The following is a 26,532-nucleotide window of genomic DNA, read 5'->3' as shown; positions in this document are numbered from 1 at the left end:
AGGCAACTTGCCATGTTCTTGCAGGCCAGATTTTAACTTCTTGGATAAGTGAGGACAGGGAGTGAGCCTCCAGGAAGCAGAGTGAGAGAAAGCAAGGCCTGAAGGAATCATTAGATCATCCCGTCTGGCGCCCTGCATGTCAAAGCTAAAAGGCTGCGGCTCTTCGTCAGCTATCCGCCGAGATGATCAGTTTGGGAGGCTGGAAAGTAGTCTGCACACTTGTTCTTACACTCGCAGAGTGCTTTTGTCAATGGAAATAGGAAATACACACTTTTCAAAAGCCACATAATTACAGGTATGGTCCTGTTAAAACGCTGAGGACTTTACTGATTAGTTTCCTGTTACAAAGATTCAAATAATAACAATTGAGGTGTGTTTACATTATTTATATGAACAAAAACAATGAGAGTGTACAAGCCATACCCAGGCCCAGGAGCTGTGCTCTCAACAGCAATCTCTAGCTCTGTAAAAACTCCATGGGAAAGGACCTGCAGCAGCAGTAACAGGGGCTCCTTGCGATCTCAGCCAGAAAGAAGGCACGAGCACAGCGCAGCTGGGATTGCCCTGAACCCTCCCCTTGTGCTTCTGTGCACACCCATGCCAGAAGTTTCACCAAGAGAAAGTACTCTGAGACAACGCAATGAACGGTTCATCTTTCACCTCAGCAGCATTTCTTCTGCTCTGCAGAAAGTGCCACTTACAGGAAAACGGCATCCTCTGCCCAGACAAAAAACAAGCCAACCAAACTTTCTCTCGTGCTGAATCTTTTTAATGAAGGTAACTTTGTGGGTCATCTCCTGAGTTTCAACATTTCTTCTGGCAATACGTTTCTGCTGGAGCTGGAGGTCGTTTTCCAGCACAGGAGTTAAATATCTCAGCAGGTCACAGGTGGAACAGCAGAAAAATGGGTGCTCACCCACCTGCAACACAGACCACACCGAACAACCCAGGGCAGCTCTGAAAATCAGGCTGCAATGTCACCGAGCACCCTCCTAAAACAGGAGCGCTCCACTCTGGAGAAATGCAGTGAGCAAAGGCCAGCAGCTTACTCAAGTCTACCAGGAACACAAGCACCACCTGAAACTGAATACAAGTCGCCAGAACCAAAACTACACAACAACTGCCCTTTCCACTGAGCTTCCTTCCTCAAGGACACGTGCTGTGCTAACAGCAATACACCGGTTGCTTGGGAACTCCATCTCCGTGATGCTCAAACCCCGCACGTCCTCTGCTCACACATTGGAAACCTTCTGCCAACATACAGAACCACCCCGACCGTCCTGTCTCAGTGTCCTTCTGTCCATCCTCAGCGTCCTTCTGTCCATCCTCAGCTTGACTCGGGTCCTTCCTTTTCAGTGAAAACAAGAGCCAAATCATAGCAAGAGTCATCTGGAGCCCAGCCAGCCTTGCATTTGATCTTTCAGCTCCAAGGGGACATAAAAACAGCATTCAAGTCTTTGGAACCAGTCCAACCCGTGACAGCAGCATCTGGTGGACTGCACAGCTCATCCTTTGCCACAGATGATGCAAAATCTTTTCCAGGGTCTCTGCAATCTGGGACAGCCACTCGGGATCTCCGTACCACCCAACACACCATCTTCCCAGATCTCACCCATAACTCTTAAAGTGATGTGATTATGTTTAAGGTATTTTACAAACAACATTTCCTGAAGTCTGTTACCTAATTCCTTGCCTGATGTGGACCACACCTTGCAACAGATAATTCTGTGGATGATTCTCCAACCTATTTTAAAATATCTCTGGTAGAAACAGCATAGGGTAGCATTGAAAAATACAGCTGGGAACAAGAAATTCAATTAAAATTGAATTTTAACAGACCACAAAGTGGGAATGAGTAGGAAGATGAAAACTAACAATGCATGACTACCTTTTCTTCCCCCAAGGACTATGATTCTTGAAAAAAAAAAAAAAACCAAATCAGCATATCGGTGTTTTGCATTCTGAGATGCACAGCACCCACAGAACGCACGCTCACCTGAGGCCGCTGGGGATGCCTGGCTCGCCAGGTACCCGCTGCAGCAGCAGATCCTTCCCTGCTGCTCACACCACACACAGCACATGCCAGCAGTGCTGCGGGGCTGGAGGGGACTCTGTGAGTTTGCACAGTGGGAAGTAACGAGCACAACCAGAGGACCTTTACCAACAGTGGAACTGCTGCTCTCTCCACAGCAGCCACAGCACATGTAAAGTTGGATGCTCTGAAAGCTGAGCTGCAAATCAGTTCCCTTTTCTAAATGGGGGAGATGATCTCGGTGGCAGACACTACCCACAAGTGAGACCCACAAGGCCTCTGTGGGCAGACTGAGCACTGCCTGAATGCTGACGTGATGGCTCTGAATTCCCCAGAGGACCAAAGACAGAAGGGAATTTCCTGGGTGTGATCATAAAGCAACAGTAATTGCAATTCTTACCCTCTGGTCTTATATGATATTAATATGACCTTAGGATGCCGTTCTGTTGTTTGTAAAGATAATGGCATGCAAAGGCCACTGCAGGACCTCTGCTGCTATTGTCTGGACCGCTGCGACCACATCACAGAAGAAACTTCACCTGGGGCCGGTGCAGAGGGCAGCCTGCAGCACCCGAGCACAAAGCTGTACGGTGTGACTGAGCCATGAGAATGAGGTGGCGGAACTCAGGAACTCCTCCAGTGAAGCAGCACGGCTGCAAGCCGCGTCCGAGCAAGGAAGTCACTACATCAATATTTAGAGAGAACTGCCTGCTCCAGCAGTGGAAGGAGGGAGCCTTAATGACCCAGCGGTAATGTTTCCAAGAAGAGGTAACTCAGGCAACCCTAAAAACACAGGAGATTTGTTCTGGCAGATTTACATTTCCACTCTAGATACCTTTCAGGAACCACTGACAGAGCAGCCTTCAGCCCCCACTGCTTCTGCTCCAGCAAACTACCAGCTCCCACAGACACAGCCACCCCAGCTTTAAAACTGCTCTGGGACAGCATTCTGGGGAAAGCACAGAGCGAGGAGACGCGCAGGGCTGGAGGCACAGTGTGAGCCCCGAGCCATTAACCACCAAGTACTTCTCTGTTTTGTCCAAGTTGGGCTCCTGGATGACATCAGCTGGCAGCCGTGGCGCAGGCCTCGGGCCACACCACCGCAATTGCAATAACAGTTCATTGGTTTATAAGTTAACTTTCCTACTTTTCCTTGTTTATTTCTTTTGCTGGGAGATAAGTCAACAGGCCAAAGTGATTGTGTTGTTGATTATGCAATTGTTTGTCAGTTAATATTTGTGTTCCAGCGAGGCAAGGACCAGATAACGGCCCGCTCAGCTCTGCTCCCCACTGCAGACCGAGGGCTGTGGGGAGCTTCCACCTGCCCCGGCCCGCTCCTGGCTGCTGCCCCGCACGGCAGAGCAGCACACACAAACACGGGCCCTTCAGGCCGAGCTCTGCTTCTTCTGGCTCCAACTTCCACTGCAACATGAGAATAATGGCGGCAATTTCTCCTGGCAACAGCCAGAACTAAAAGGATTAATCTGTTACATCTCTGTAAAAGTACTTCAATAATTAAGAGGAGCAACTGCTGAACAAGATTAGCAACAGACTAGAACAAAATATAACAAGCAACAGGGGCCTCTGCAGAAGCACTGCGGTGCCACACCTCCCGTGGCTGCGCAGCATCCCACAGGGCTCCTCACCCCTCTGCAGACATGCAGAGGGCATCTGATTCTGACATTTCCTCCTCATTCTGCTCTCCCCTCCACCACTACCGCTGCAGCTCTCCCTCATGTGTCACCAAGGTTGGTTTGGCACAATTTTTTTTGCTGGACACATCACTGACTTAAGCTGATGAAGGAAGGCAGCACTGCCAGCGGGCTTTACTGGCACTCAGGTCCCGAGGGCTCCCAGCTGTGCTCCCAGCCCCCAGGATGGGCACAGGGACGTGGTCAGGCCGTGCAGGGAGAGGGGCAGCAGAGCTCAGCTGTGGGGCAGTGTGCATAGATCAGGAAGCAGCAGGTCATGGCAGGGTGAAGTGATTCACCACATGCAGTATGCGCACTGGGCAATGCACAGAGCCCCTGCTACCAGCACTGCCCACCTGAGCCCTGTGCTTAACACATCTCAATGGCACTGTGCCCTGCAGGCTGCCCCTCGCAGTGGGAGCCCTCACAGCCACACACTGCTGCTCTGTGCTGGCAGTTCTGAGCCCTCAGGGCAGCCCCAGCAGCAGCACTGCCCTCCCGCAGGGCTGGGCACAGCCCGCAGCCCCGAGCGGCCCACGCACACTGCACTGCACAGCACGCTGCAGGCACAGGGCACCGAGCATATTTAAAACATGACCTGCAATATGACCTAAATTTTGCTTCTGCAAAATGGAAACCGTAGCTCCAAGCGTCTTCCTCAGGCATCACAGTTGCTTTGTTGCCTGCTCTATGTAGGACATAGGTTTTCTACTCCTCCCAGAAGGTTTGGGCAAACAAATGGAATATGAAGGGCAATGCCACAGTTGGACAGGAAGATGTTTCTCCCCGTCCCCTTTCCAGCTGCTGCATATCAATGCTCCAGTTCTGTTTTCATCCCCTGCATGTTATTTTCCATTGCAGGGAGTTGGCTCTTCAGAGAAGTATCCTGGATATCGTTTTCCTCAACAGTATTTAATAGCAAACGATCGAAGGAGCTTCCTACAAGTTTTGTATGGATGCAAGAAGAACCACCACAGCCCACATGTGCCAGTCCCACAAAACAGAAAAGCAAACCAGGAAGGATCCATCCTAAGGCCTCACTTAAAGTTTTCAGGATAGGGACGGAAGGACCACAACACCCACATTCTCTCTTCTTCACTGAACATGTGCCAGAAAACGAGGTGCATTTGCACAGAGTTAATTCCATCAGCCTCGCAGAGCAGCAGTTCCCCACTGCCCCACAGGAAGGTCTGTTCCTGCCGGCACAGCGGAGCGATGCGTGATCGGGTCCTCCTCTCCCCACCGCTGGGAGCACCAGCACTGCTCATTCCCTCACACCTGCATCTCTGCAGCCTGGGGAAGGGGCAGGTGTTAAGGAGAGCCCAACAGTGGTTTAGCAGGAGCTGCACCTCTGGGAATGGATTCGATGTCAAGTGTCAGCAAGTAAATTGCTATTGGCTTCTCAATAAGCAGCAGTAGTGAGCTAAGTGTTTCCCTGTGTTGTGCAGGCTCTCTCCGACTCAATACAGTGGTATTGACAGCACAATCACAGAGTAATCCAGGCTCCACTAATATCTCAGCACTTCCTCATTGAAAATACACTTTCCACTTGGACATCAGCCCATTAGCACGGGCTGAGCCATAAGCATCTCCCCCGGCCCGCGAGGATGTGCAGCGCACGGCCACAGCTGCTGCCCAGAGCGCAGCCGAGATCACAGAGAAGAGGCTCTTGTTCCAATGAGAAGTCACCAATGGAAACAGGATGAAAGGTAATCAGAAAGTCTTTACAACTCAAACCTCTGTAGATTCTGAAAAATTGGTATTTTCTTGCTAGACAACAGAAGTTCATTCAGGGAATTAACTCTCCTCTTGCCCCTTACCCTCCACCTGTCATCCTCCCTCACTATCTTATCTCTAAACTCAGACCATAGATTCCTCCAGGCAGAAGCCTCTCCTTTCATCCACTGAAAGCTAGAGACCACGGAAATCCCGACATCCAGCTCCCACCTATAGGGCACAGTAACACTCCTCTGCTGGCAGAGACACCACGCGAGGGACGCGATGCTGGAAGTCCTTTGGATGCCTTCACCTGGAGAAAGCCCCTCGTGCTCTCCCACAGCTGCTGCTGCCATACCATGAAATATGCCTTCTCCCTGTATCAGCTGCACTAGAGGCCTAAGTAACACCCAGGGCCCCCTCAGCACATTGTGCCATGAGCAGCCACTGCCCTGCATGGGGACATCCCAGTGCTTTTGCTGGGGCACAAGAGCGTTCACATCGCTTTGAGCCACTGTACTAAAAATCACCTAAGTTATCTGGGTACAGAGAAGAGACAGAGGAAAACTTGTGAAGGACAGCCCAAGTTAAACATGTACGTCAAGAACGTGCAAGAGACCTCAAGCATCCGCACTGCACGCTTCTTGGGTAACCTACAAACCTCCAGATTAGATCAGCAAAGCAGGCCACCTTTAACTCAACAGCAGAAACGGCAGTGCTCGCTTCCACAAACCAACAACGCAGAGATGAGAGCAGGAAACAAAATGCAGGAGAACTGCCTGCAGAGGGGCCCTCTGGCTGCGCTGAGGGCGGCACGCGGGGCCCGGCGCAGCGCTCTCTGCTCGCAGTGCGGCCAGCACTGGCACGCGGCCCCGCGTTCCCCACATTCAGAAGTTGCATTCATGTGGAAAGCTGGTGCCCCACAGCAAACGGCGAGGAGAGGGGCCTGCAGAATGGGCTGATACATTGGCTTTAGCCTTAATCTATTTTGGGAACAATAACAGCAAACCCAGGAGGACGACCGTCGGGAAGGCCAGCTCGCAGCGCAGCCTGCGGCCGCCCCACACAGCCCTCCTGGGGACCGCCCCACGGCCTTCACCACCACCGCCGCTGTAACAGCCAGGTTAACCCAAGTGCGCCTTCCAGCTCTGCAGCACACCACGAGGCGCCCGGCACTGTGCCAGACTGTCGACCCAAAGGATTCCCTGTGAGCAGCACCTTCTGCCTCACCAGGCCTGCAGAGCTCCAGCACAGCGGGTGAGCTCCGAGGCGCAGTGCCCCGCAGCGGAGCTTCTGCTGCCAGCATGAAGGCTGTGCTGCCTGCAGCCAGAAGGGGAGCAGATTTCTGGCGAGGAAAAGGTTAATGCTGCTCCAGCCGGCGATCTGATAAATGGCTCTGCAGAAAGCAGGTTCTCTCACTTTGAGATATGATGTCACTAACCTTTATTGATCCACAATCAGAGAACTTTGCTTATCTCTCTCCTGTGATATGCTGCCCTCCTGTACTCAACTAGTGTTTAATACACTGCTGGGCATCTCGCACTCTTTACAGCTCACACCACCTCTCCACCAGGGATAGTATTTTATGGCTGTGCCAGCCCAGCCAACCTGAGGGATGAAGCACAGCACGCACGCTGAGCCCAACTCCTACCACAGCCTCAGGGCCAGGAGCAGCCCTCAGCAGCACCCAGGGGAGGACCGTGCCCTCAGAAGGTGCTGCTCCCACCTTTAGCTCTGCATGGCAGCAGAGCATTTACTGCACAGCTGCACACACAAGTGGCTCCTGGAGAACGGTTAAATGGGCAGGTGGCAAAACCTGTAAGGGACAGTGGCATCAACCACACGCTGTGATGGGGCCTCGGAGACCCCAGGGTGCAGGTAACCCCATACAGCATGCTTCTGCAAGATGGCACACAAATGTCTATCAGCAACTGATGAGTGTTTCTGGCTTTTATTCTCCCAGGAGAAAGGTTTGTGCCTCACTGGGGATGAATGAAAACCACACACAACCCGAACTGTGCAGGACATCAAAGGGACCACTGAGCCACCACCACACATGGCAGGAGACCGGGAACACCAAGGGGACAAGCAGAAAGTGAGGAGGAGGACTAGAGCTAGACAGAGGTATTTAAACACAGTAAGTGGTAGTGAGAAGTACATCACCCCGTATCACCCAAACCAAAGCGACACCGCCCATGTCTGGGACGCAGTGCCAACAGCCATCACTGAAACCAAGACATGGCACAGGAGGAGGGGAAGTAAGACGCGGTGAAACGTTCCAAGGTTCGCTTTGAAGGTTACATGAACTGTTCTGTTTCAGTGGATAACTGCTTGAGTAAAGCTTTATAAGAGAAGAGACAGAGTAATGTTTTCCAATATACAGATAATTGCTATAAAACAGCTATGACCTATTTTACTCTTCACACATCAACACTCCCCCCTCAAAAGACCCAACTGTTCATATCGATGCAGAACAGGTTTCAGGGCAGGAGTTGGGCTTTTCCTCCAACAGCACGTGATGAAGCAGTGGCACTGGGACGTAAGGACAGGCAGCTGTGCTCTGAGCAACGCCACTCCACTCCAAGCCTTTACTTCTGGGACTCTAAAAATACACTGCTACACAGACAGGTCACAAAAGAGGAAAATTAGGAAGAAACATCTATTCTGCACAGGTCAAATTACCACAAATTACCGTCCTGATCCAGTCTGGTGATTCTTATAGATTCAGACACGCACTAAACTCTCTTTTTTTAATTAAAGGTCTTTTGAACCACAGACTTCTCAAAATAGCAAATTACACCCTTCTCTGATTCATGGAAATAAACTAGGAATGCTGTCCGAATTACCAGCCTGGACAGAAAGCACAAAGATCCCAAACTTAGATTTCCTGCAAGCCAAGAGACGTTTGAATTATGGGTTCTGGACTCTAACCTGCCCATGCTCCTGCTCAGGCATTAAGTTCACACACAGAGCACCAAGCATCTCAGGATTCACAGCAGCAGAATCACAGGGCAGATGCTGAATCGCGCTCTGTTACTTCAACAGCTGATCACCACAGACCAACCAGAAAAATGCTTTGGCAGACCCTGATCCTAAAAGCAAACCCTGATAGACACAGAGATGCTGCCCACAAATGTTCTTCATGCTGGTGCTGTCTCTCCCTGTCAAGTGCCATGTAATATTTACAACAGAAGTCACCCTGGATTACTGCTCTGCTTCACAGAGGTGCGGGAAGCAGTTACCAGCCTTTATGAACAGCAGTGCTGAATTCCCAGCCAACTATGGGCGCTGAGGGGTGACCCACAGGTGCTCACGAAGCACTCTCCCAGCACGGCACTCAGGAGAGGCTCCTGCTGCCTGCAACCAACTGCTGTGCCATGGGCGGCCTGGGCTGCGGCCGCAGAAGTACATCCCCAGGGCCGGAGCCAGGAGTGGCTCCCGCACGGCCTTCCCTGCACCTCCAGGACACTGCTCAGCAGCTGCTGAGGAAGGACTTTGACACGCAGCTTTCAATGACATCACCCAATTACCTTAAAACAATGGCACCAGCAGTGGAAGTGCTGAAATGCCCATTCCTGTATCGACCACAATGGCCCAGGACTCAGCAACACTCTGCTTCCAGAGAAGCCCTTTGCTCCTTCAGACTCTCCACTGCTGAGGCAGAACGGATCAAACTAAGTTTGCATCTCCAATTAAAGAGAGTGGGGGGAAAAAGAAAATAATCAAACCCTAAAAACATATTTGGAAAGAGTGGAGACCCCCAGTACCGACCTGCCCCAGCCCGGGGCACCGCCGCCATCGGGGTGAGCAGCATTCAGACACAGCACACAGCACTCAGCGAGCTGCAGCCCTCAAGCATCTTTCAGCTGAGGTTCTGCTCAATACCAAACGCTTCCTTCAGCTCTCCCATCGCCACCGCTCCAGTGATTCACACAGCTGTCCAACCCGGGGAGGCCTCGTGCCCCAGGGCCTGGGACTCGCGCTCCACGGCTGCTGCTCATCTCATGCACTGAATCACCAGAAGTGGAAGGAAAGAATTCAGCCGCACTGAGCGCTCAGATGTTTCCTCCACAGGAAAAAGAAGAAAACAAAAAAGCCTCTGATGTAAATACACCCAACTGCAGCTCAGCATCTCCCCTCCATTAGGGACAGATCACGAGACTCAGCAGATCCCTGCCAAAACAGCAGTATTTGGAACAGTTACAACTTTTAATGTACACCCTCTGCGATAACTCCACAGCATCAGGAAAACACAACTCAGCACAGCTGGCACCGAGGGGCCGGCGGAGGAGCTCCGCTTCTGCAGGACGCGGCTCTCCCGCAGCTGCCGTGCCGAGGGACCGCCCCGTCCCGTCCGCAGTGCCACGCACGAAGCGTTCAGCAGTCACGGGACGCGGCCCCGCACCGCGAGCTCCGTCCCGGCCCACGGGGACGCGGCAGCGGGGCTCAGCCCAAAAGGCGCAGGAGGGAAGGCAGAGCTTCTTCCTGTTCCGTATTTAAAAGGTGCTGCTGGAGGTAGGAACACATGAAAGTCTGTGTAGGACAAGGGAAGGTATTATCCCTCCCATTGATTTTCGCTCTGGGGTATTAGAAAGAACACAGCATTTATCTGGAGATTTCTTCCCAAAGCTAACTACGGACTTTCAAACGTAAATGAGACTTGAAAGGGGCTTATCGGGCGAGCGATCCGCCGCAACCATCAGCGCCGAAAGTGGGAGCCCCGGCGGGGAGCTCTGTGATGCCATTGTTCCGCTCCGGACATCTGAAAGCCGCCATTATTGTCCCCGACTTCAAACGGCGGCCAAGAGGGCCCGGCCGAGGAGCGGCGGGACGGGGAGCTTTCCCACACGCCTTCCCCTCCCGAAACCATCGCTCCGCTCTCCCGGAGGATCCCCCTCCGCTCCGCCGCCGGACCCGAGCTCCGCGCCGGGGCCGCCCCGGGGAGCGGGGCACGCGGACCGGGAGCACGGAGCGGATCCGCCCCGGGAGCGAAGCGCGGAGCCCCGGCGGCACGGAGCTGGGAGCCCGTAATTGGTGAGGCAGGAGATTAGAAATATCGGCAGCCTCTAAGTAAGACTTTAATTTACTGGCAGATCAATAGCGCTAGGGTTCTATTGGCAAAGTGTCTACAACTCTATTGACTCACGCAATTCCTCTTATCAATTTATCAGAAATCTGGAAGCCAGAAGATATTGTTTGAAGAAAAAAGGCAGCAGGAGTTTGAACACTTAGCATGGGCTGCCCAATCAGGCTCTCAGCGCTAAGCATTTTACGGCAGATGTATCTGCTGTGAAGGAGGCTAATATATGATATGATTAAGAGCTAACTCGCCTCCTCATGCCACGCAGCCTTTCCAAGCCGCCCCGCACCTCAGCCCTTTGCACTGAGCACGCCGCTACGACACGAGCAGTCCAGCAGCCCCACACAACGCGGACACCCGGCGCCGCGCACCGCCGGCTCCTCCGCTCAGCGCGCAGTCCCGACCGCACCCACTGAGCTCCGTTGCCCTTAAAAGGAGCCCTACGGGACTCCCTCCAGCGCTGAGAATCTGCTCGCAGGGATTTCAGAGAAGTCAGTCCTCCCACACTTACACCGAAAACGAGGACAGGGCCGGTATACCCCCAAACCTTACTTCCCACCCTCAGATGAAGGACTCGACTCGCAGGGACCGTTCCTTTACCCGTTGTTACAGACCGGCAAGTTACAGACCCGGTGTTTAGCATCAGAACGAGCCCCTGGGGGCCTGCTTCGTTCCGTTCACAGTCACACTGGGTCTTTAACGGGGCAGCCTGATGCCAGGAGGACAGCAGCGGAACTGTTTGCATTTGTGCAGTGTTACCATGAACAAACTCCGGCACCAGGTGCCACTCCGGGCCCTGTGCATAACTCAGTGTGGGCACTGCCTGGCTCACCGCCGTCCTGAGCCCCAAAAACAGCAGCCGCCCCTGCTGCTGGGGCAGGCCGAGCCACCATGGAAACACGAGTCTCCTCTCGGCCACATCCAGCCATGCCGCAGCACATCTGTGAATGCAGAGGAAGGACAGGGGCTCTGGAGCACTCATTCTCCAGGAGGATGCCCAGGTCCTGCTGCCATTGCCCACCCAGAGGGCAGGGACTCCCCAGCCCCTGCCAACGGCCAGCCCCACCACTGCACCCACGCAAAACAGGGCCTCGGTCACGTCCTCCACCATCACGGAGAGAGCGAAGCACGGGTGTGAGCTGCCCTGGAAAGCAGCTCACAAAGCAGGTCCTGGGGCATGACCTGCAGCTCGCTGCCTACGCATGGGCTGGATGCATCTTGCAAGAGACCAGCTCAGCTGTAAATAAAGTTTCAACTTGATTGGAGACTGTCCCAGCTGTTTAATGGCCCTCCTCTATTTAAATGCAGATTTGAACTTTTCACCCAGGGTCAGGCAGCTGGAGCCCGTCCTGCCCCAGCAGGGTCCAGGCGCCAGGCCCGCTCTGCCGCAGCGGGCAGCAGGACCCCCAACGCGAGGTGCAGCCACTCTGCGGGAAACCCCATCCAGAGGGCCACGACGACTCAGCCAGGCTGCCCCAAGCGAGAGCATGGTCAGCTCAGCAGAAAGCAAGAGCTCAGGCAGAAATGGGACCTTTGATGCAGGCCCCACAGCCACAACGGAGCCAGAATACCGCAGCCCATGGCATCACCCGGAGCTTCCAGCTCTGTGACGGGTGAGGCTGCCTGGCACACGGCACTGGCACAGGCTGCTGCCAGCCCCATCTTGCTGTGCTGCCATGTGCCAGCACAGCCCTCCTCACACCAACCCACCGGGCTCACCAGGAATAGGTCAGCCAGAAAGGAAAGAAAGGAAAGCCATGGAAATGCCAAGCAGGTCGAGGAGAGCGGGGTAATGTCAGCACATTCTGGAAGTACACACATTCACCATTCTTTACAGATCCTGAGTGACAAAACCTCTATTTGTACTTTCCAGGGAAAACATCTCTGAGCTGGACTGCAGGAGCTGCAGAGCCCACCCCAAGGTCAGCAGGAAACCAACACAGGTCAGAGGTCCACACCCAGCACGGCCCAGCTCACAGACCAGTGCCAGGCACCAGTGACCCACACTGCACTGTGCCAGCTTGACAGCATGGCTGGAGGCCTCACTGAGTTGCTGCTTTCCTTACTCCAGACCCAAAGCTCCTCCGTGCAGGTCCCCTGAGCATCAAAGCTGAAAGGTGGGTGGGACAGAGACATGTCCAGGCAGCCTGGGGTGGGCACAGCGAACACCAAGTTTGCTCAGCTTCTCTTGTTAAACTCAGAACTCACGGGTGCTGTCCCAACTATCAACCAGCACACTCCTGTTCCCTGCTCTCGCCCAGCCAACCTGAAGCAGGCAGCCACCAGACCTGCCCAAGGACACGGCAAAGCCACCAGCACAGCACAAAACCAAGCACTGCCCTGCCTTCCCTGAGCTGTGCCAGCAGGGTTTACCTCATCCTGGAGTGAACACTAGCACTACCTGCACTCCTCTGCTGGTCCTCCCATAGGAAGAGAGCATACTGCGCAGAAAAAGGCAAGGAACAGGGGTAGGGGGAAGGCATCTGTCAGTCAAAGCCTCCACAAGTGCTGCTATGAAAAGCAGCAGTGACTTGCCACAGTGGATGAGCTTTAAAAAACCACCCGTGACAAGTGTGGTAGGAGAGCTTCGTACACCAGGAATAATTGCCTCTCCTAGAGCTTTAATCATCGAGGTTGCTATGAGAAACTGACTTTTCTCCCCCTGGATTAATCAAAACCATGTTGTTCAGCATGGCAGCAGGACAGGTCTGCAATTCCACATCCCTTTGTCTTGCAGGATATGAAATAGGAAAAGTAGAAGTAAGGGCAGGGGAAAAACCATCTCCTGGGTCTAGAATCCAACCAATGACAAACCACTGGGTGTAAGAAGAAGCTCTTCAATGCAGAAGGGCATTAGAGCAGAAAGCCAAGGTAAAATACACTACCAATCCCTCTTCATTTGGTAGTCATAAGGTGATGGCAGAAATAGCTGGCAATCAGGGCTTTTATCTCAAGTAGAAGTCTCTTGAGCAGCATCCCACTGCTTTCGGTAGCTTTCCTGCACCATGCCCACTTCGGTGCATTTTTCTCTCATTGCTGGATCCAGTGCTGCACAACTTACTCCATCACACCATGAATTCACTCTTCCACAATCCCACAAAGAAGCACTGAGGCTCTAAATATTTTGTATGGCAGAAAGGAACAAAGGCTTACCAGGTTCTGCACAGAATTTCTCAGCCCTTGGCTTCAGACTGCAACTTGCTTCCTTCCCGTGATCTAGACCGGACCTCAGAAGCACTCAGAACCAGAATACTCCATTTAAGTACTTTATTGTCCAAACAAAGTGCAAGCTAACTAGCATGGAAGTAAAATACAGGAAAATAAGTAAATAGGGCCAAGACTGGAACAGACAAGATGTCAGAGTGCCTGGCGCAAAGAGAGCGGGTCACTCTCCCCCTGCAATAGCCCTTGCACCAAATGCTCACCAGCACTGCCCAGGAGAGCCCCGCGTGGGCTCCTCTGGGCCACATGGGCTCTGAGATGCAGCTCAGCCCCCCACCTCTGGCCTTGAGCATGGCAGGCAGCTCACCGGCACGCAACTCAACCCCAGCAAAAGCAAACACCTGCACAGACTGTTAAAAGCAGGAGGGAACGAAAGATTAAAAGGAGAAAAATCCTCAGGTCCAAGCTAGTACACAGAAGTGTCATCCCCAGGAAAAGGAAATGTCTGCCTGTCCCTCCCCAAAAGCCAAATTCAAACTCCAAGCTGATGTCAAAGGCCATTAAATTCCACTCCATCCTTGTCATGCCCAGCTCGCCAGATAGGCCTCTGGAGCCTCCTGTCTAAGGAGGGACATTCATCCCCGCACAGGTAGCACTCCCCACGTCGATGTTAAAAAGCAAACACCACTGTCCAGGACAGGAACTTGGGTTGGTTTGCATCTGCAAAGCCGCAACAGCCTGGGCCTGGCAGCAGGGTGCTCACAGCACACTGCCAGCACATCACAGCCAACCATGGGGGGCAGCCCATGGGGCCGGGCCTGGGCTCCCCACACCAGAGTGGGGCCAGCAGCACAGTGTGGCATGGCACAGCGCTGGTGACACAGCACGGCACAGAACAAGCACCGCTCCAGGCATTGTCTGCGTGGCAGGGACAGGCCCGCATGCAGGCAGTGCTGCTGTGGGGGTGGGCAGGTCAGATGCCTGAATTGGGGAGAATAGAGACCTTTTGCTGAAGCTCCAGGAAGCACTGAAAAAAAACGCTAATTAACTCAGCAGCAAGTTGTTAGTATTTGCATATAAATGCCGTCACAAATCATTATAAACAAGCTAGGACAAGCCAGGTCCATTAGCATGCACAAATCCAGCCCGGCCAGGGTGGGTGGGTCGGATTGAGGCTGGCTGCCAGCTCCAGGAGGGCAGCAGACGGCGGCCTTATCTCCACCAGCACTCCCCTTACCAGCACCAACAGAAGCCATGGGGATAAGGCTTCTGCCCTTCTTATAAACAAAACACAACCACATGCACAGAAACACATAACAACAACGGAACGGGATAAATTCTTCAGCCTCACATAACAGCAATGCAACAGCTCGAAGAAGTCCCAAGGTGGTGATGTCCCTGCAGCAGCCGTGCTCCCCACGGGGCAGCCCTGCTCCGTGCAGTGTCAGAGCAGCACGGCAGGGACAGCTGCTGCCCGCGGTCCAGCTGCACACCAGGCCCAGGCAGGCAGATGCCAAGCAGGGAAGGGAACCTGGTGGTTTAGTACTCTGATTCCCTCTCTGTTCTTCCTCAAGGGAGGATGAAGGTGGCACAAAGTGAAGGTGACGCATCCCACACCTGGCATACCAAAGCCAGAAACAGTAACCCAAGCAGGACAAGCTCCGGGGACGTGCCTATAGCTGCACAAGCTCACCTCCCAGGCTCCCCAGTGGTTGGCTTTATCACTGTAGGGCAAATAGTTCTAAAGAAAGGAATTCAGATGGAATAGTATGGAGGATGGTATATTTCCATATAGCCCTGTACAGATGGTACACAGGTTATTGGAAAAGAAAAGGAAGGCTTACCTTTACGATGATCAAGGTGTGCTGATGACTCCACTAGGGCAGGATCTCCAACAAGAGAACCTTCCCCAGTGGTGGTCAGCCCTTAAATGGGGTCTGGGAGAGGTGGAGCCAGGCTCCCCCCCTTCCCAATCACACAGGTACATTGCCTTCACCTGTGGCCCTGTGGCTGACTCAGTACTTGCCTCAGGTGATCAATCAGTTCAGCCCATGATTCAACAGTTCCCATACAACCACATGCGTCCCATTGGAGCTGGTCTCCCTGCTCTCAGTGCCCAGGGGCTGCTACACACAGCAGACTACTCTTCTCCCACAAAAAGCCAAAACCTGCAATTTCACTGTTTTGGGATTCTGCCGTTTTTTCCCTCTCCAAATGGCATCTTGGGATTTAAAAGCAAATTCAAGCCATTACCAGTTTACATCGAGACTTAAAATAAATAAATAAATAAATCCACTTTCTAATTTTAAACAGGAAACTCTTCCTGGCAAGATCCCAAGATCCCTTCCCCAGTGACTTTCATGGAACACAAGTTTCTCGCCCCCAGCCCCGAGCGCTGCGGGCTGCAGCACAGCTCAGGCACGGCCGTGGCTGCCGCTGTCCCCGGACTGCCCCCACCAGGAGCACAGAGCCCCTCCAAAATGGACAACGTCCATTAAACCGTGCCCAGGCAGGCGCTTTCACAACGGTGTTTAGAAATTCATTACCTCTTATCTGCAGTCAACGAGCATGCCTGGCTTCTTAGAGTGGCTGCAGCATGACACATCCAAACGGGAGCCAAGTTTGAACAATCAAGCAAGACAGAAAGGACAGGCTTCTCCACAACAGATAATGCATATCTAAATGGTTTTAGAACAGTATTAAAGTGGAAACATTCCAGGCTAGACTTCTTCACCTAAGAAATCACAAAAGCTGCTAAGAGCATCTCCTACTCTCATGCCCTTCACCACCTGATTTAGAAACTACCCTCCTTGTTCAAGCTCTTGAGTGTGTTTGCAGGTGTAATGAGTTTTATTTGTCCAGGCTGGGAAGTCAGTTGTTAAGCTCACATTTTCACTCTGGGCTATGAAGTTTTTCTTCACTAATGACTTCGTACAGAACAAACCACTAAGAAATCTTCAATCCGTAGTAACAATCAGAATCTGATGGCTTTACACAGGAATTGCTCTTTAACGACCAGGAAAATGGGCAGCTATACAAAGACATCCATTACTGTTGGAGGACAAAGCTGAAGTGATGCGAAACTGAGCTGAACGTTGTACAGATGTAGCTAAATCACTATAGCAACTGATGGAGGTAAATTGGCAACACCCTACACGGACAATCAAGTCTTAGTCAGGGGAGGACACAACAAAGCACTGCACACAACAAGCGGGGCCACATGATGCGGACGCACCAGTTTATTCCCACTCAAAGTATTTCAGCAAAACTTTCTGCCTTTGTGAGTCCTGAGTCAGTACCCACTGCAACCACGCGGCACTGCGGTCGGAACCCAACACGGCCGCGTGGCACTACTGCTGCGGGCGGCCGCCCCCAGCGAGCTCCCTGCCAACCTCTGGCATTCAGATGTGTGTGCAGACAGAGCCAGCATCTTGCTGCACAGCCTCAACACGCCTGACTTACAAAGACAACAAGAGTAGTATGCCAACACGGCTGACATCCAGGAGCAACATCCAGTCCCAGCACAACCTGCCAGGGAGAAGAACATGACGCGTGCTCGGGCAGCCCCCAGCCGCACACCTCCTTGTCACCCCTCCACTATAGACAATGAAATTCCGGAGCATTACAGCGTTAGCAGAGATGTGAAGGACTGCCTCGAAATACTATCTTGAACTGCTTAAATAAAAACAAAATCAGTTCTGAAACCTGCAGCACAAATTTGTTCTGTCACTGCACAAAGCACTAAACAGAAAAGCAAAGGGCTCAAAACTGATCAGGACTACCAGGATTCTAAATGGGACTTAGCATCCCCGGGTCAGTCTGACCGCAGAGGAGGAGGACATGGAGACTCCCAGAGAGGTTGTGGACGCCCCACTGCTGGAGGCATTCAAGGCAAGGCTGGCTGTGGCTCAGGGCAGCCTGCTCTGGTGGTTGGTGACCCTGCCCACGGGTTGAAACTCAATGATCTCTGAGGTTCTTTTCAACCCAGGCCACTGTGATTCTATGATCAGGACAGGCCTGGCCTGGACAAGAGGCAGAGGCTTCTTCTCAGTGATGCTGACCACAGCCACTGTAGAGAGAGGAAGCGGAGGGCTTTGTTTGTTTATTGCTGGGACAAAAGCAGAAGTGAGCCAGGCTAAGCAGTGCTCAGCAATGCCTGCCTTGGGCAGCAGCACCAAACCCACAGCACACAGAGGCTCATGGCAGCACGCTGCACAGGTACAGGTGCAGGAGCAGCCCAGCTCAGCACGCAGCCACTGCTGCACGTGGCTCCGGAGGGAAAGCTGCAGGAGAAACTCGTGATCACCAGCAGGAAACCCCACACAGCTGAGTGTGGAAGAATCACCACTGCACATTTCAGCAGTTCCAGTCTGCAGCCACAAACCAAGATGCCTTTTTTTTTTTTTCTTTCTCCCTTGGCAAAGTTTTTTTTAACCCAGGTCCCTTCCCTAAACTACTTCCCGTGCCTCAAAGTCCTGTGCCAGCAAAAAAAGAAAGCATCCAAGGCAAAGCTGCTCCGAGCAGCAACTCACTTCAAGCACACACAGCCACAGCCTCTGAACCACCGCTCACTTCTGACTGCTGTCAGTCCTGAGCACAACACGGCATCGCTGAGCGATGCACGAGATCTGCCTGCCAGCTCTCTGTGCACATGAGCAAAGGACAAATCCATGCATGCAAATGCCGCCTGGGTTTCTCACCGTGGTGTAAACCTGCGTGTGGATGTTCTTATTTTGGTTTGGAACCAACCAGCTTTGGTAGAGTCTATAACTGTTTCCAATTCAATTAAGTCAAACTAAAATAAACCATTCTTGAACTGAAAATAATGTCCACAGGGCATTCTAATGTGTAAGTAAATCCTTTGAAAAAATAATAATAAATCAATGCAAACTTCTCTAAGTAGGAAGGTTTGCTGGTAAGAAAAGCATATTTGTAACGAAAATCTTTGAAACAGTCAGAATTAGAAACCCAGCATGGCTTTCACACGACACTTCTCAGAGCTGAGCTGTATTGTTTACTTAAGACAGTTAAAAGGATATCACCAGCGTGAAATGAAGTCAACTTCAAAGTCACACAGTTTCAAGTCCTAAACATGCCACAGCAATCTCATTTTAAGAAAACACATGCTCTATTTTTGTTAAAAGTGTTTCTCTTCCTCCGCTGTGCAAGAGGCTCACACGAGGAAGACGGAACCTTAAATCAAAACAAAAAACCTTTCACAATCAACACAATGAAAACGTTCAAAGTATAAAATCTGTCCCGTCCACTGCAGTATCCAAAGCAGCCGCTTCCACCGAGAGGCCCCATGGGACCATTCTCTCCTCCCCCTGTGAGGACCTGTCCCACCAGGCTCCCAGTACTCCCTGTCGCCCTCGAGGCACAGCAGTCCCCGCAGCCACCAGCAGCCTGGCTGCCCGCGTTCCACCCACTGCACCTCTGCCCACTGCTGCCATGCGCTGCATCTCCTGGGCCCGCAGCTTCCCCAGGGGTATGTGGACACCAAACCCACCCGGAGCCTCCCCTCCCTCTGGGGCCCCAAACCCAATGCTGGCAGCCCCCTGCAGAAGCCAGGAAAACCAGAGCCCAACACCACAGAAGGAACTGTGCGACGAACAGGAACGTTGCTCCCAAGCCCCTCAGCCAGGTCCTTCTCATCCAGGTGACACGTCCCCCGTGGCTGGGACTGCAGCACCCACTCACTGTGCCCTGCACAACAGCTCCCTCTGCTCAGCACGAGGCAGCCTCGCTCGTGCCCTTCCCCAGCCTCAGACACTCAGCACTGTGCCACCACACTGTCCCTCCCCTGGCACACCAGAAGGGGCCCAAACGCACTCCTGGCAGAGCAGAACACAGCAGACAGCCCTATCAGTACTGAAGGCCAGCAACAGAGAAACCACAGAATCCACAATCTCCACAAGACAGCCATGGCTTCTCACAGAACCTCATCAAACACATCTCACTGGTCACCACATCCCACCCAGCAGCACAACGGGGCCACGACGGAGACGGCTGGAGGAACAGCAGCAGCCTCACAGCTGCTGGAAGCAGCCAGACCACACTCCGTGGGACAGGAGATCCCAGCTGCAGGCAGCACCAACCCTGCTGAGATGCAAAGCAACACTACACGGAGATGCACCGGGGAGCAAGCAGCTGCCCAGGGCTCTCCCACTTGCACCGCCAACACCACGAGGACCCCACAGGAGTTTCAGGCACAGCCAGGAGCTCAGGAGGAAGCCCGAGTCCTGTTCCCATGGGGCTGAGCCTTCCTTCGCAGCGTGCTGGGAGCACTTCCCTGGGCACCGTCAGAATTTGGCTCTGTTAAACATCTGCAGTTTCAGGCGGAAGCACAGCAGGCCTGCCACGAAGGGTGCTTTTCATGCAGGGCTGTGCTGGCACCAGACCCACCTGGGGAACTGCCAGGATGCCGTGCAAACCTCCAGGAAGAGGAAGCAGGGAGGAGGCTGGTCAGAACATGGCAGACAAGGAAAAAGCTGAGGATCTGCACTGTGGATGGGTGGGAGTGAGGCACTGGGATGCTCTCTGGGGCCAGGCCCACACCACTGCCATGCAGCACGTGTTTGAGCAGGGGCACAGCACCCAGCAGTGGTATGGGGTCTGGTACGGCTCCCAGTGAGCCCATCCCGAGGAGCAGGACGGGGCACAGCAGTGCACCTGCTGCATCTGCACGTGGCCCTGTTGAGATTTGGACCTCTGGAACAAGAAGCGAATACGAGCGGGCCCTGTCACCAGGGCAGTGCATAACCCTCCTCCTGCAAAGCACCCAAACAAAATCCCCCAGCATATGCACAGCACAGGCAGGTCTACAGCACAAGTTGATTCTCCTGTGCCCAGAGGAGGAAGGTCATCCTTCTCTGAGGTCTGCTGCAGAACCACAGCCGGAGCAGTGCAGCTCCAGGCAGGAGGACATCCACATTCCCACCTGGAAGCAGTGGGAGCAATGCATAACAGCTTGTGAACTGTTTGGAAGGAAAAAAAATAGGAGAAAGGAACAAAGAACAAAATGTAAGAATACAATGGTGCTTCAGGAATTCAAGACACACTATGATTTTTCATAATAAACCCCCACTTACAGTCTCTGCATGTGAACTGAGAATTATCCCACTACGCACTCCAGCTGAGGCAAACATTTGGTGCTGTGCCCAAAGTCAGCGTCAGCCCTAACACAGATCCTCTGACTTCCAAACAAGCTCACAGTGTTAAGCTGCTTCCAACTGTCGGTACGGAGATGAAAAACAGCGTGAAGCAAGGAACTCGGGGAGGAAGTATGCAAAACCAAGAGGAACAGAATTAATGGGGGAAAAAACAAAAGAGGAGAAATTGGTGCCCGGACATCTGCAGGAGCTCTCGAGGAGCAAACGCCACAATGCTGCAGGCCTGAATCCCCAGGGGAAGGCCGGGATTCCCTTTCCTTGGTGCCGATGGTGCAGGAGCTGACCGTGGCACCCTGCGGGGGCTGCTGCCCTGCGGGGCTCCTTTCTTTGAGCACGGTGGGGCCCCAGCACAGCCGGGTGCCCCCAAGGAGCATGGGCCCCCAGCTCTGCCCCACTGCTGCCCAACAGTGCGGGCACCGCAGCTCCCAGGGGCACGGCCGCTGCTCCTGCTGCCGCCTGCTCCTAATGGCTTTATGTAAATCGCACCCGGCTCCCGCAATTTGCTGCGCGTTGCGCTGGGGGGGCTGGGGAGCGCTTGGCGTTCGGCATCAACAAAGCAGAAGGTTAATTTGAAACTCGCAGCCTCGCTGCCGCACGCTGGGCTCTCCCTCGCCCTCCCTCCCGCTCTCCTTTCTGTGCAAAGCCTGACATCTACAGTTCTGTCTGGCACAGTCAGGGGCTGCTCGGCGCAGCGCGCGCGGGCACAGTGGGGCAGGCGCACGGTGACCCCGCAGCCAGGGCCCTGCTGCTGGGGCTCCCAGGATGGCGGCTGCCACGCACCGGCCCAGCAGCCATGGCACACTGTCAGATGGAGAACGCCGGCCACGTCACACCGCGCAGCAGCCGCACACAGGAACGCACTGCAGCGGGGGCAGCCGTGCCGTGCTGCTCTGCTTGCGGCCCAGGGGCTGCGCGAGGCCTTCTGCAGCACGAGGTGAGATGAGCCAGTGCTGAGCCTGAACCGCCCGCAGAAATGGCTCCGCAGCACCGAGGAGCCGGCACGCTCACCGCCCTGAGCTGAGCCCAGCCCTGCCCATGGCATCCCAGCAAACCAGCAGCAAGATACACCTGGCACAGCTCTCACCCAACGGCATGCACCTGACCTAAAACCTAAGCTCTCTTCCCAAACAACACACCTCTGACCTCAGCTCTCTCCCTAATAAGATTAACCCGACCACAACCGAGGCCCAAGCTCTCTCTCCACCAGGTGCACCTGGCTGCGTCTGCACTCCCCCCCCTCCCCTGCTGTGCCAGGAAGGCCGGGCCCACCCCTAGTGGGACTCAGCCTGTTGCCACAAGCACTGAGATGTGTGCTCTAGATTCTCAGCCGAGCACTGCTGTTTGCAGGAGGCTGTTGGTGATGCCGAAGGGAGATGAGGATTTAGGCGCTGCCATCCAGCCAGGCCGGCCGCCATCTTGGAGCCAGCAGAGCGGGGCTCGAGGCGCTGCAGGCCACGCGGGTCAGCTTCCTTGGTACCAGAGCAGGGGCCGACCTCCGCATCCATTGGTGCTCCTTCATCGCCTCCATCAGAGGACTCAGCACAGCTCAGTCCTGATGGATTTATGACCCAAAGCCGCGGGACCATGGGGCTCATCTTCCCACTCCCCAGAAGCATGAGCCACGCAATTCAGAGCACAACATGTTTTTCTCCCCGGAAAACAAACATTGCAGCGGCTCCGCTTTGCCTTTCGTTACCGAGGCACGTCTGGCACTTGTGACATAATGAAACTACAACTGGCGGCCGAACACCCTTCCTTCCTCGCAGCAGCGGAGCCGAGGGCGCAGCACAGCGCAGGGCCGTCCCGCAGCATCCTGCACAGAACCAACTCACTCGGTGGAGCAGTACTGACACTGCCTCCGAGGACACGGCTCCCGCCGGCCCCGCTGTCAGCCCGCGGTTGCTGTGGCGATGGATGTCCTGCCCTGCTTGCAGCCAGGCCCAGTGCAGCACACAGCTCTGGGGGCACAGCATGGCCGGGCAGGAGCGTGCCCAGCACAGCATTCTGCTGCCCAGGAAGCCCTCCTCGACCGCTTTTTGTTTCATAAAGAGAAAATGCAAGAACAGCCTGGGATGGATCCATATCTCCAAGCCCCGCGTACACACGAGCCCACCTCAGGAGCGGCTGAATCGCGGAGCAGACAAAGCAGGAGGTGGGCTGGGCTCCTGCCCTCACCTCACCCCTGGAGCAAAGCGGTTCTGTTTGGGTGCACCACGGCCCCTCGGGCGCTGCGCAGGACGCGTGTTTCGCACAGGACAGACAGCAGCTCCGCGCTCGGCTGTCCCGATTCCCGCCCCGACGGCGCGGCCGCCACGCGTGGGCCCGGGCTGAGCCCCGTGGGCACGGAACTGCGGGGAGTGGAGCGCGGCCGCCCCGCACAGCCACGGCGCGGGCACTTGGGAGCCCGCGAGACGCTGCCCCTGCGCGGCCCTCCCCGAGCTCCCGCGCGGAAATCCCGCGGCTTCGAGCGGCGCTGCCCACGGGGCCGAGCGGTTCTCCCGCAGCACTGAGCCCGGCGCCGGCAGAGCGCGAGCCGCGGCACGGCCGTGCCGGAGAACGGTCCGCGAGGAAGGCTGCTGCTCGCTTCTCGGCTCCTCCGTGCGACAGCGCTATTATTAATGTGTCCGCTGTCATTTTGGGAAGTAGAACGAAGCGCGAGCGGGCCGAGCTACGCGGCCGTGCGCCCGTCGGTTCGGACACCGCTCCCCGCGATGCCGCCCGCAGCGCGGCCGGACCCCGCAGCCGCCGCGAACGTCCCGGTGCCACCGCCCGGAGAGGGGGAACCGCGGCGCGGCCGCGTCCCGGAGCGCACCGCATTCCCTCCCCTCCGCCTTTTGTCTGCTTTCGCCGCCGGCCGAGGGCCGCCCGCCGCGCGGGACGGGGCCGGGGCGGCACGCAGCCCTCTCCCCGCAGGAGCCGGCCCGGCCCGGCCCTGCCCGCCGCGCCCCCGCCGAGTTGGCCCCGCAGCGCTCCGCGGCCCCGGGCGGGCAGGTGTCGGCCCCGGGACGCGGCCGCTCCCCGCGCGGAGGTGCGGAGCGTTTGCGGCGCTCGCGGTGCGGCCGTGCGGGCTCTGCTGCGCCGTAATGCCCCGCGACTGTAAATCTATAACCGCTGCAATGATTTAGTGATTAAAAACATGATAACATATTGTGTAACTGCAAACCACAGCATCGCTGCCAACTCTCCTCCGAGATACAGGAACAGAAATAGTGAAAAGGCGTTGCTCGCAGCGGTCTTCCCAAACTCGACTGAAAGATTTTAATAATAATAACAGTAATGAAAAAAGAAACCCCGACACCTTGACAGCAGAGCAGGGCTGTGCGCGGCTGCGAATTAAAATTAAAGGCAGAGTTTTAAATAAGGGTTCTGGCTGTAACAAATTGCGATCTCGACGTGCCTCTCTTTTTTCTCTTTTTAAGTTTGTCGTAACTGGAATAACTGGTCCTGTGTGATGTCTTGCATATTCAAAGTGCTTTGTAATAGGATACGGAGACCGAACCTTATTTGCCTAAACTCAATGGGTTTATTTTTTCCCCTCTTCTCCCCCCCCCCCCCCCGCCAATTTCTTTTTTCTTTTATTTTTCCCTTCCCCCCCCCCTCCCCTAAAAGGCGGCGGGGGGGTGGGGGGGAGGGCAAAGGGAGAGAGCCGTGAGCGGGGAGGAAAATACCTGGGAGCGGGGCTGCGGCGGAGCACGGCGAGGAGCGCCCAGAACTGTCCATGGATCGCTAAAGACGGCGGTGGGAGCGCTGCCCTTTGCGCGGCCGCCGTGACCCCGTTGTGTCCCGCGTTCCCCGGCGCTGATCCCCGCAGCTCCGCGCGGAGCCGAACTCGCCGTGACCCCGTGGAGCCGAGGGCCGCTCCGCTCCGCGCGGGGCCGCGGGAGTGCTGCGCTGCGGCGCCCGGAGCTGTGCGGGGCGGACACGGCCCCGGGGCGCGGAGCGGGAAGGACTCCAACTATTCCAAAAAATTAAATAAAAGCCCAACAAAACCACCTCCCGGTGTATCAATAATTCAACGCTTCCCGAAGCCGCGCGTACGTGCACACGCACGGCGGCCCCGACCCGCGGACGGGCGGCTCTCCGGGCTCGGGGACGGCGCCGGGGCCGCGCGGGGCGGCGGTGCGGAGCGGTCCCCGCGAAGGAGCGGTCGCAAATATTTCGATAAGCGTTCGGCGTTAAGTAATGAAGAACTGAAACCGAGCGCGGGGCGATCGGCCTACGGCGGACCCGCTGCCCTCACCTCTCCCATCCCCCTCGGCCGCATTCTTTCCCAAACGGAGCGCGCCCGCGGAAAATAGAAATCGCCGCCGCTCTCCTGCGCGGTTCCGTCCCGGCGCACATCCCGGGGACGGAGCTCTGCGGGCGGCGCGGCCGCGGCACCCGGCTCGGCCCGAACAATTTTAAGTACTTCTTCGGCCCTTTGTTTTCAGAGCGGGGGCTGCGCGGAGCGGAGCGCTGCTCCCGCGGGCGGCGGCGCGGCCCCATCGCCGCGGAGCGCGCTCCCCGAGGGCCGCCCGCGCTGCGCGGCCGCGGGCCGGGCCCTCCGCCCGCCGCCCATCGATTATGCAGATGGCGCGGGTCGATGCCCGCCGCCGGCCCCTCCGCTCCGCGCCGCTCCGCGCCCCCCGCCCGCCCCGGCGGCGGCGCACAAAGCCGGGCAGCGCCGCTCCGCGCCCCGCGGTAAGGCGGGCGGGGCGGGGGCTCCGCGGGCGCGCGGCGGCCCCCGCGGCGCCGGCACCTGCGCGTCCCCGGCGGCGGCGGCGGCGCGGGGCTCCGGGCCGGAGAGCGGCACAAAGTTTGCCGGGGGATCCGGGGCGGTGGGTGGGAGCGGGAGGGGGGGGGGGGGGCCGGACCAGCCCCATGCAAAGCAGCCCGGGCGCCCCGAGCAGGAGGAGCCCGAGCGGGGGACAGGGCAGAAAAGTTGCCACTTACGCGGTCGCTGCTCCGGCGGCGGCGGCGCTTTTAATCCCGGGCGGCGGCGCGGGGGCTACAGATCCCATGCAGGCTGCGGCGGCTGCGGCAGGAGCGCGCTCCGCGGAGGGGCCCGGGGCAGCAGCAGCGGGAGCCGGGGGCAGCGGCCGGAGCCGAGCGAGAGCCGCCGCCGCCGCTGCCCAGCAGCGGCATCGTTGTCGGGGAGTTTGCAGCCCCCCGGAGAGAGGGGGCCGCGGGCGGCGGCAGCAGCAGCGGCGGCGGCGGTCGGGTCGGGGCGGAGCGGCGCGGAGCGGAGCGGGCGGCGGGGCTGGCGGTCGCCGGAGCAGGAAGCGCCCGGACTCAGATCTGATGATTGGGAAGAAAAAAAACTCTTTGGATCTTTATTCTGCTAATTAGTTTCCTGCAAAAAATGGCTGATTAGTGCAGTGCGCATGTGCCTCATTACCCAGGCACGACGGGAAGGGCTAATTAGCCACCTTCTGGATCAATAAGATTCAGCCCAGGCGGCGGGGGAGGGAGCGAGCGAGCAGGAGCGGGCGGGGGGAGCGCGGCGGCGGCGGCGGCGCCGCACCGAAACTTGGGGCAGCGGCCGGCCCCCAGCCCGCGGCGGGGGGGGGCCCCGCGCCGCGCCGGGAGGGGGCTGGCGGCCGCCGGGCGGTTCCGCACCGCTCCGCTCCGCGCCGCGCCCCGCGGCCACCTGCCCCCGGCCCCGGGCGGAGCCGCGCCGCCCCGCGCAGGGCAGGGCGA

General features: G+C 56.1%; 1 protein-coding gene across 1 annotated transcript in view; it reads right to left on the bottom strand.

Moving 5' to 3' along the window:
* ZFHX3 (zinc finger homeobox 3) overlaps positions 1 to 25,940 on the bottom strand; it is a 135,514-nt gene extending 109,574 nt beyond the window's left edge. Inside the window, exon 1 of the mRNA XM_065745361.1 lies at positions 25,786 to 25,940. The gene's annotated coding sequence lies outside the window, so the exon portion shown is untranslated. The remainder of the gene's footprint in view (positions 1 to 25,785) is intronic.
* Between the last annotated feature and the right edge of the window lie 592 nt (positions 25,941 to 26,532).

Source organism: Cyrtonyx montezumae, unplaced genomic scaffold, assembly GCF_038088225.1.
Source record: "Cyrtonyx montezumae isolate F1298 unplaced genomic scaffold, pur_monq_1.0 scaffold_35, whole genome shotgun sequence".
NCBI lineage: Eukaryota > Metazoa > Chordata > Aves > Galliformes > Odontophoridae > Cyrtonyx > Cyrtonyx montezumae.
The sequence above is the reverse complement of the archived record's forward strand: the minus strand, read 5'-3'. Positions and strand labels throughout refer to the sequence as shown.